The following is a 10,224-nucleotide window of genomic DNA, read 5'->3' on the forward strand; positions in this document are numbered from 1 at the left end:
GATCGTCTCTAGATATCGCGATAGCGCGTATTCATAGCTATATAGAGTATCAATCATCTTCTCTCACTACTATCTCTTCATACTCTCATCTCGTCTCTTTCTACCATCTCTCTCGTCTCTTCCACTTCTTTCTCTCTCTCTCTCTCTCTCTCTCTCTCTCTCTCTCTCTCTCTCTCTCTCTCTCTCTTCCCCATCTCTCTCTCTCAGCAGTCTACACACGATTGTATATGGCCATGCCGCTGTGTACACATGTACATGTAGTTTATTTCTCGCTCAGAAACACTATTAAACGCGCGGCTGTAGACTACATTACCCATAATGCACCGGTTTCGGCTTCCAAGCTGGCTGACTGCTCTCGAGGCAGCAGCGTTTCTCATTTAAACAAACAGCAGCTGAAGATGGCGGAGTCACAAACGGAGCTGAAATAGAAAGCAACAACAAACCAACAGAAGATAACAAGATTTATTTATTTATGTCTCTCACAGGAGCTCAAAACTGGTGAGTCTTAGCTTTCTCATTTTATCGCGGTGGCTATTTGTTGTCTCTGAGAATGTTAATGTTAATGTAGGTGTTAATGTAGGTGTTAATGTAGATGTTAATGTAGGTGTTAATGTAGATGTTAATGTAGGTGTTAATGTAGATGTTAATGTAGATGTGGGTGTTAATGTAGATGTTAATGTAGGTGTTAATGTAGATGTTAATGTAGATGTTAATGTAGATGTGGGTGTTAATGTAGATGTTAATGTAGGTGTTAATGTAGGTGTTAATGTAGATGTTAATGTAGATGTGGGTGTTAATGTCGGTGTTAATGTAGATGTTAATGTAGGTGTTAATGTAGATGTTAATGTAGATGTGGGTGTTAATGTAGATGTTAATGTAGGTGTTAATGTCAATGTAGGTGTCAATGTAGGTGTCAATGTAGGTGTTAATGTAGATGTTAATGTAGATGTGGGTGTTAATGTAGGTGTTAATGTAGGTGTTAATGTAGATGTTAATGTAGGTGTTAATGTAGGTGTTAATGTAGATGTTAATGTAGATGTGGGTGTTAATGTCGGTGTTAATGTAGATGTTAATGTAGGTGTTAATGTAGATGTTAATGTAGATGTGGGTGTTAATGTAGATGTTAATGTAGGTGTTAATGTCAATGTAGGTGTCAATGTAGGTGTCAATGTAGGTGTTAATGTAGATGTTAATGTAGATGTGGGTGTTAATGTAGGTGTTAATGTAGGTGTTAATGTAGGTGTTGATGTAGATGTTAATGTAGGTGTTAATGTTAATGTTAATGTAGGTGTTAATGCAGGTGTTAATGTTAATGTAGGTGTTAATGTTAATGTTAATGTAAGTAAATGATAATGTAGGTGTTAATGTAGATGTTAATGTTAATGTAGGTGTTAATGTTAATGTAGGTGTTAATGTAGATGTTAATGCAGATGTTAATGTAGGTGTTAATGTAGATGTTAATGCAGATGTTAATGTAGATGATAATGTTAATGTAGGTGTTAATGTTAATGTAGGTGTTAATGTAGATGTTAATGTAGGTGTTAATGTTAGTGCAGGTGTTAATGATAATGTAGATGGTAATGTGGGTGTTAATGATAATGTTAATGCAGATGTAAATGATAATGTAGGTGTTAATGTAGATGTTAATGTTAACGTTAATGTAGGTGTTAATGTTAATGTTAATGTAGGTGTTAATGTAGATGTTAATGTAGGTGTTAATGCAGGTGTTAATGTTAATGTAGGTGTTAATGTTAATGTTAATGTAAGTAAATGATAATGTAGGTGTTAATGTAGGTGTTAATGTTAATGTAGGTGTTAATGTAGATGTTAATGCAGATGTTAATGTAGATGATAATGTAGATGTTAATGCAGATGTTAATGTAGATGATAATGTAGATGTTAATGCAGATGTTAATGTAGATGATAATGTTAATGTAGGTGTTAATGTTAATGTAGGTGTTAATGTAGATGTTAATGTAGATGTTAAAGTAGGTGTTAATGATAATGTTAATGTAGGTGTTAATGTTAATGTAGATGTTAATGTAGGTGTTAATGTTAGTGCAGGTGTTAATGATAATGTAGATGGTAATGTGGGTGTTAATGATAATGTTAATGTAGGTGTAAATGTAGGTGTCAATGTAGGTGTTAATGTAGATGTTAATGTAGATGTGGGTGTTAATGTAGGTGTTAATGTAGGTGTTAATGTAGGTGTTAATGTAGGTGTTGATGTAGATGTTAATGTAGGTGTTAATGTTAATGTTAATGTAGGTGTTAATGTAGATGTTAATGTAGGTGTTAATGCAGGTGTTAATGTTAATGTAGGTGTTAATGTTAATGTTAATGTAAGTAAATGATAATGTAGGTGTTAATGTAGATGTTAATGTTAATGTAGGTGTTAATGTTAATGTAGGTGTTACTGTAGATGTTAATGCAGATGTTAATGTAGATGATAATGTAGATGTTAGTGCAGATGTTAATGTAGATGATAATGTAGATGTTAATGCAGATGTTAATGTAGATGATAATGTTAATGTAGGTGTTAATGTTAATGTAGGTGTTAATGTAGATGTTAATGTAGATGTTAAAGTAGGTGTTAATGATAATGTTAATGTAGGTGTTAATGTTAATGTAGATGTTAATGTAGGTGTTAATGTTAGTGCAGGTGTTAATGATAATGTAGATGGTAATGTGGGTGTTAATGATAATGTTAATGCAGATGTAAATGATAATGTAGGTGTTAATGTAGATGTTAATGTTAACGTAAATGTAGGTGTTAATGTAGATGTTAATGTAGGTGTTAAAATGTGGGTGTTAATGATAATGGTAATGTTAATGTAGATGTTAATGTAGGTGTTAATGTAGGTGTTAAAATGTGGGTGTTAATGATAATGGTAATGTTAATGCAGGTGTTAATGTAGATGTTAATGTACGTGTTAATGTAGATGTTAATGTAGGTGTTAATGTTAGTGATAATGTGGGTGTTGATGTTAATGTAGGTGTTAGTGTTAATAATGTAGGTGTTAATGTAGGTGTTAATGTTAGTGATAATGTAGGTGTTAATGTTAATAATGTAGGTGTTAATGTAGGTGTTAGTGACAATGTTAATATAGGTGATAATGTAGGTGTTAGAGATTATGTTAAAGTGGGTGTTAATGCAAGTTATAATGTTAATGTAGGTGTTAATGCAGGTGTTAATGATAATGTGGATGTTAATGATAATGTAGGTCTTAATGCAGGTTTTAATGTTAATGTAGGTGTTAATGTAGATGTTAATGATAATGTAGGTCTTAATGCAGGTGTTAATGTTAATGTAGGTGTTAATGTAGATGTTAATGTTAATGTAGGTGTTAATGATAATGCAGATGTTAATGTTAATGTAGGTGTTAGTGATAATGTAGGTGTTAATGATAATGCAGATGTTAATGTTAATGTACGTGTTAATGATAATGTAGGTGTTAATGATAATGTAGATGTTAATGATGATGTAGGTCTTAATGCAGGTGTTAATGATGATGTTAATGATAATGCAGGTGTTAATGTTAATGCAGGTGTTAATGTTAATGCAGGTGTTAATGTTAATGCAGGTGTTAATGTTGTGTGATTGGCTGTTGGAGATATTTAAGTTCTTTACCCCTTTAATGACTTTCTGCCTTTGCATTGTGTTTATTCTGTTTTTATGAATAAAGTTCCAGATTAGATTCATGACAACTTACTGAAGTGTAGAAACGTGTAGAAACGTGTAGAAACGTATAGAAATGTGTAGAAATGTGTAGAAATGATCCAAAGGTGAAGTTTAAATCAGTTTGGAATCAGAATGAGACGTGGCAGGTTTCAGCGCTCTTCGTCCTCTTCATCCTCCTCATCCTCCTCATCCTCCTCATCCTCCTTCATACATGTTGCTGAGTCGTGAGTCATTACTGCTTGATTACACAGAGCTGCTCATTTTAACATCCTCCCTGCAGGTGGGAACCATTTGTACTGCAATGGTGTAGTTTACAGGGGCAATTTTTATAAAGCCTAATTGCTGTTAAACAGGAGGAGGAGGAGGAGGAGGAGGAAGATGCAGGTAAGATTCACGTGAGGATTTCATTCACAAGATGTATGAGTCCTGCAAATGCACAGCGCTCCTGTTACACGTTAAACCTTCAGACATATCGTTCACCCAGAGTGTGGAATCAGGTGCTGAGGAGGAGGAGGAGGCCAGGCTGTGCTTCATCACCCATGCGTGCATGCACATGTCTAGATTTAGTTTTATTTTTAGTGTGTTTTAAGGACAGGATTGAATGCATGACGAGGTGCCGTATGCAGAACATCACCACATGCACCATGATGCACTGATCTGTCTTTACAGTCCAGCGAAAACTGGTGACGTGTTTCATCGTATAAAAACACCAGCTCGGGGATCAGAAGCGCTGCTCGGGATCAGGGTCAGTGTTGCTCTGGGATCAGGGTCAGTGTTGCTCTGGGATCAGGGTCAGTGTTGCTCGGGTTCAGGGTCAGTGTTGCTCTGGGATCAGGGTCAGTGTTGCTCGGGTTCAGGGTCAGTGTTGCTCTGGGATCAGGGTCAGTGTTGCTCTGGGATCAGGGTCAGTGTTGCTCTGGGATCAGGGTCAGTGTTGCTCTGGGATCAGGGTCAGTGTTGCTCTGGGATCAGGGTCAGTGTTGCTCGGGTTCAGGGTCAGTGTTGCTCTGGGATCAGGGTCAGTGTTGCTCTGGGATCAGGGTCAGTGTTGCTCGGGATCAGGGTCAGTGTTGCTCGGGGTCAGTGTTGCTCGGGTTCAGTGTTGCTCGGGATCAGGGTCAGTGTTGCTCTGGGTCAGTGTTGCTCTGGGATCAGGGTCAGTGTTGCTCGGGTTCAGGGTCAGTGTTGCTCTGGGATCAGGGTCAGTGTTGCTCTGGGATCAGGGTCAGTGTTGCTCTGGGATCAGAGTCAGTGTTGCTCTGGGATCAGGGTCAGTGTTGCTCTGGGATCAGGGTCAGTGTTGCTCTGGGATCAGGGTCAGTGTTGCTCTGGGATCAGGGTCAGTGTTGCTCTGGGATCAGGGTCAGTGTTGCTCGGGATCAGGGTCAGTGTTGCTCTGGGTCAGTGTTGCTCTGGGATCAGGGTCAGTGTTGCTCTGGGATCAGGGTCAGTGTTGCTCTGGGATCAGGGTCAGTGTTGCTCTGGGATCAGGGTCAGTGTTGCTCGGGTTCAGTTTTGCTCGGGATCAGGGTCAGTGTTGCTCTGGGTCAGTGTTGCTTGGGATCAGGGTCAGTGTTGCTGGGGGTCAGGGTCAGTGTTGCTCAGGTTCAGTGTTGCTCGGGTCTAGTGATGCTCGGGTTCAGTGATGCTCGGGTTCGGGTTCAGTGATGCTTGGGTTCAGTGATGCTTGAGTTCGGGTTCAGTGATGCTCCGGTTCAGTGTTGCTCGGGTTCAGTGATGCTGGGGTTCAGTGATGCTCCGGTTCAGTGATGCTCCGGTTCAGTGATGCTCCGGTTCAGTGATGCTCCGGTTCAGTGATGCTGGGGTTCAGTGATGCTGGGGTTCAGTGATGCTCCGGTTCAGTGATGCTCCGGTTCAGTGTTGCTCGGGTTCAGCAGTGCTGCTCGGGATCTTGTCCCGGATTATTCATCTGTTTTTATTTTCCTTCTTCATACTCTGTGCACTTGTCTTACATGTCAGAGAAGTTTGAAGGTCAGCTGATCTGAAATAAGCGAATTCCCGCGTGACTAGTAAAGTGTTTGAGTGAGAATTATTTTATATTTCTATATTATTTTAAGCTGTAATCGCTTTATTTAACCAGAATAAGGTGTTTAAACATGAGCAGTTAGTGAGGTCATAAGCCTGTGTTTATGGTGTAGGTCGGTGTTTGTGGCCTGGACCAGGTTCTGAGTCACTATGAAGTTGCAGCTCATTATGCTGTAAATCTGACGAATGAAACACAAGTGAAATGGCCGAGAATCTGTTGTGAAAGTGAACCGTTGTTTCGTCACAGAAAGTTTTTCGAACGATTTGTGCCGTAGGTTTTTATCAGGCTAGAATCTGTAGCAGATTAATAATAAAATAAAAATATTCTCGTCTCATTTACGTTAAAAAGTGATCATATTTATCAAAATGTTCAGCTAAAGTAATTTAAAGCTCTTTAGTAATTGTGTGTTAGTGATTTGTCTCTGTGGGGAATCGATCTCATGACCTCAGGGTGAGAATTAAACATAACAGCTTTGTTTAGATTAATAATTCTCTAAAACCCTGAACAAGTGGCTTTAGTTTCCACGCTAACGGGAGGTCACCTCAGATAACCAGCTGGGTTCAGGGGGAAAGGAATCAGCAGATGTTGACTTGAGGACTGGAATAAAACGTGTGTTCTCTGATGAACACGTGGTCGTGTAGAAACTGGTCTGTGATCAGTTCTCATTAAGTAATGTTAAGTTCAGTGACATGTTTCAGTGTAAACATCATGACCCTGGAGGAAAACTGAGATCATTCTAACACAAGTTATGATGAGAGACGAGACAAACATCTGTAACAAAGTCCCCCACTTTCTGGTGTTCAGAATCAGGTGAAGTGGATTTACTGAGCGCTGATTTTAGATTATTAGCATCAGTGACGGAGTCAATATTTCCATACAAGCTCTTAAGAAGTGTTTATTAATTCTGTGTCTGTCTCTCACTCTTTTTCTCTCTCGCTGTCTGTCTCTCTTTCTCTGTAGGTGTCTCTCTCTGTCTGTGTCTCTCTTTCTGTGTCTGTCTCTCTGTCTGTCTCTCTGTCTGTCTCTCTGTCTGTCTCTCAGTCTGACTTGTGCTCTTGGTCTGTCTCTTTCTCTGTCTATCTCTTGCTCTCTCTCTCTCTCTTTGTCTCTCTCTCTCTCTCTCTTTGTGTCTCTCTGTGTCTCCATGTGTGTCTCTCTCTGTCTCTCTCTCTCTTTGTGTCTCTCTGTGTCTCCGTGTCTCTCTCTCTCTCTCTCTCTCTCTCTCTCTCTCTCTCTCTCTCTCTCTCTCTGTGTCTCTCTCTGTCTCTGTCTGTGTCTCTCTCTGTCTGTCTCTCTCTCTGTCTGTGTCTCTCTCTCTGTCTCTCTCTCTCTGTCTCTCTCTCTATGTTTGTGTCTCTCTCTGTCTCTCTCTTTGTGTCTCTCTCTGTGTCTGTGTGTGTGTGTCTCTATGTTTGTGTGTCTCTCTCTCTCTGTCTGTGTCTCTCTCTGTCTGTGTCTCTCTCTCTGTCTGTGTCTTTCTCTGTCTCTCTCTCTGTCTGTGTCTCTCTCTCTGTCTCTCTCTGTGTCTCCGTGTGTGTCTCTCTCTGTCTCTCTCTCTCTCTTTGTGTCTCTCTGTGTCTCCCTGTGTGTCTCTCTCTCTGTCTCTCTCTCTCTCTCTTTGTGTCTCTCTCTGTGTCTCTCTCTGTGTCTCTCTCTCTCTCTGTCTGTGTCTCTCTCTGTCTGTGTCTCTCTCTGTCTCTGTCTGTCTCTCTCTCTGTCTCTCTCTCTGTCTCTCTCTCTCTCTCTTTGTGTCTCTCTCTGTGTCTCTCTCTCTGTCTCTGTGTGTGTGTCTCTCTATGTTTGTGTGTGTCTCTCTCTCTGTCTGTGTCTCTCTCTGTCTGTGTCTCTCTCTCTGTCTGTGTCTCTCTCTCTCTGTCTGTCTTTCTCTCTGTCTCTCTCTCTGTCTCTCTCTCTCTCTGTCTCTCTCTCTCTGTCTCTCTCTCTCTGTCAGTGTCTCTCTCTCTGTCTCTCTTTCTCTGCCTCTCTCTCTCTCTCTCTCTCTTTGTGTCTCTCTCTGTGTCTCTGTGTGTCTCTCTGTGTGTGTGTGTCTCTCTCTGTCTCTCTCTCTCTTTGTCTCTCTCTCTGTGTCTCTCTCTCTCTGTCTGTGTCTCTCTCTCTGTCTCTCTCTCTCTGTCTCTCTCTCTGCGTGTCTCTCTCTGTCTCTCTCTCTTTGTGTCTCTGTGTGTGTCTCTCTCTGTCTCTCTCTCTGTCTCTCTCTCTCTGTCTCTCTCTCTTTGTGTCTCTGTGTGTGTGTCTCTCTCTATGTTTCTCTCTCTCTCTCTCTCTCTCTCTCTCTCTCTCTCTGTCTCTCTCTCTCTCTATGTTTGTGTCTCTCTATGTTTGTGTGTCTCTCTCTCACTCTCTCTCTCTCCCCCTCTCCCTCTGAGGGCTGTAGAAGGGTTACATCCATCACGTAAATCTAACAGTAGTCTTGTATCTGACTGCCTGAGCGGTCGTCATGGTAATGATCTCATTACCGCCTGGTTTAATTGAAACACAACGGCCTCCGCACTGGCTCCTCAGCAGCAGGTGGAGTAGCCCATGATCCAGCACAGACTGACTCTGTGTGGTGGAGCGATGCTGCTGATGCCGCTGATGCCGTTGATGCCGCTGATGCCGCTGATGCCACTGATGTCGCTGATGCTGCTGATGCTGCTGCTCCTCTCAGGCATATGGCAGGCTGACATCTTGTCTATCTGTTTGGTGTCCTGGAGATCGTTGGATTCTTTTTTTCCATGTAGACCTTTTGTGCTTCCTGCCTGAAGTTTTGATCGCTCACTTTATGCAAATGCGCTCAGACTCCAGCACAAGCGTGCGCTAAGAATCCGGAGGATGCCAAGCGCTGCGGCGTCGCTCCTGCTGTGTGTTCAGGGCGAGACTAATACTCCTCCACTGAGCACGTGTCATATTTTATCTTTATTTGTCGAGCGCTCTGCACAGAGCTCGGGGCAGATATTAATGAAGTGTAATAACCCACTTTCTACATTCCCTTTTTATTAAAGTCTTCTCTAATACAGCAGGATGCTGATCTTATTTAGCGGCAGATGATTATTTTAAAGCACGAGTCGCTTCGCCTCACCGCTCGACTAACACCGCACGCCGTTCATTAATGCACTGCGGAACCATTCTGGAGCCACGGCTCACCGAGTTCTCCCTGGTCCAGACTGAGAACACCGCTGTCTGTTCCTCATGTGATCGAACCAGAAAGAACTCCAGTTCTAGTAAGACAATAGAAAGGGTTCAGTGAGGATGAGGAGCAGAAACGGGTCTGGTTCTCATGTTCTTTCTCAGAATTGTTCTGTTGAGAAGGTGGACCATTGAATTCATAAGCACTGCTAACGTCTGCTTGCTAGCTTGCTGAGAGAAGAAGAGCTGTCAGACATGTACGTGGAGTTTTTTTAGTTAAATCAAGTCTATATCTTTTTCTGATAGCATTTGCTGTATCTTTTTGTTACTTTGCTATCGTAAGAGAGAACTGTGACCGTCCTGAAGAACGTCCTCGTCACGTTAGCTAGGACTTTGTGTATAAACACAGCGGTGCTTCTCGATCTGTCCTGTTAGCAGCGTCCGTGCCCGTCGCTCGGCGCCGCTGTGAGGAGGTTTATTAAACTTTGAGCTGAACCACATGAAGTCTGAGGATGAATGAGGAGGCGGAGGACAGTGATGGATGGAGGAGAGGCGGCGACTGGGTCAGGCTCGAGTGGTTGAGGGGGCAGGGCTCAGAGAAACCGCACCTATACAGAGATCCCACAGGTGAAGGACCGATACTTTATTTCCCTTCTTCATGTTGTCTTACTGACAGTGTGTCGGTGAGACGGGGGTGTTGGTGGGAGGGGGCGTATCTGTTCAGGGGGTGTGTCGGTGGGAGGGGGCGTGTCTGTTTCAGGGGGTGTGTCGGTGAGAGGGACATGCCGGTGGAAGGGGGGCATGCCGGTGGAAGGGGGGCGTGTCTGTTCCAGGGGCGTGTCTGTTTCAGGGGGTGTGTCTGTTTCATGGGGCAAGTTGGTGGGAGGGGGCGTGTCGGTGAGAGGGGCATGCCGGTGGGAGGGGGCGTGTCTGTTTCAGGGGGCGTGTCGGTTTAATCTCTACATCAGACACATGAAGAGCATGAGTGCTTCTCACAGTATCTTCTGTAAGTCATTCCTGAACCTGAACATCAACCTGTGTTATCTACACTGGGTGTTTGGTCTCGACTCTTCATCCCAATCGAGTTGGGTTGTGTTCTGTCCCGAAGCAGTGGGTGAAGCGTGTGATCCATGAAGCTTGTGTCATTAAGATTATTAACATGATTTATAAAAAAAAAGACTGAAAAACAATTATTTATTAATCAACGTCTTGTCAGTAGTGGGCGTGGCCTGGCTGGGGTTGACAGTAGTGGGCGTGGCCTGGCTGGGGTTGACAGTAGTGGGCGTGGCCTGGCTGGGGTTGAATTCTGATATGACATGAATGTAGCTAAATCTGGACAGCTTTAAACTTCATAAACACATCTTACCTT

At 42.6% G+C, this 10,224-nt stretch overlaps 1 protein-coding gene across 1 annotated transcript in view; it reads left to right on the forward strand.

The window, feature by feature from the left end:
- Positions 1-313: 313 nt before the first annotated feature.
- LOC113649390 (nuclear receptor coactivator 3) overlaps positions 314-10,224 on the forward strand; it is a 61,224-nt gene continuing 51,313 nt past the window's right edge. Inside the window, exon 1 of the mRNA XM_047807457.1 lies at positions 314-498. The gene's annotated coding sequence lies outside the window, so the exon portion shown is untranslated. The remainder of the gene's footprint in view (positions 499-10,224) is intronic.

Source organism: Tachysurus fulvidraco, chromosome 23, assembly GCF_022655615.1.
Source record: "Tachysurus fulvidraco isolate hzauxx_2018 chromosome 23, HZAU_PFXX_2.0, whole genome shotgun sequence".
In the NCBI taxonomy this organism is placed as follows: domain Eukaryota; kingdom Metazoa; phylum Chordata; class Actinopteri; order Siluriformes; family Bagridae; genus Tachysurus; species Tachysurus fulvidraco.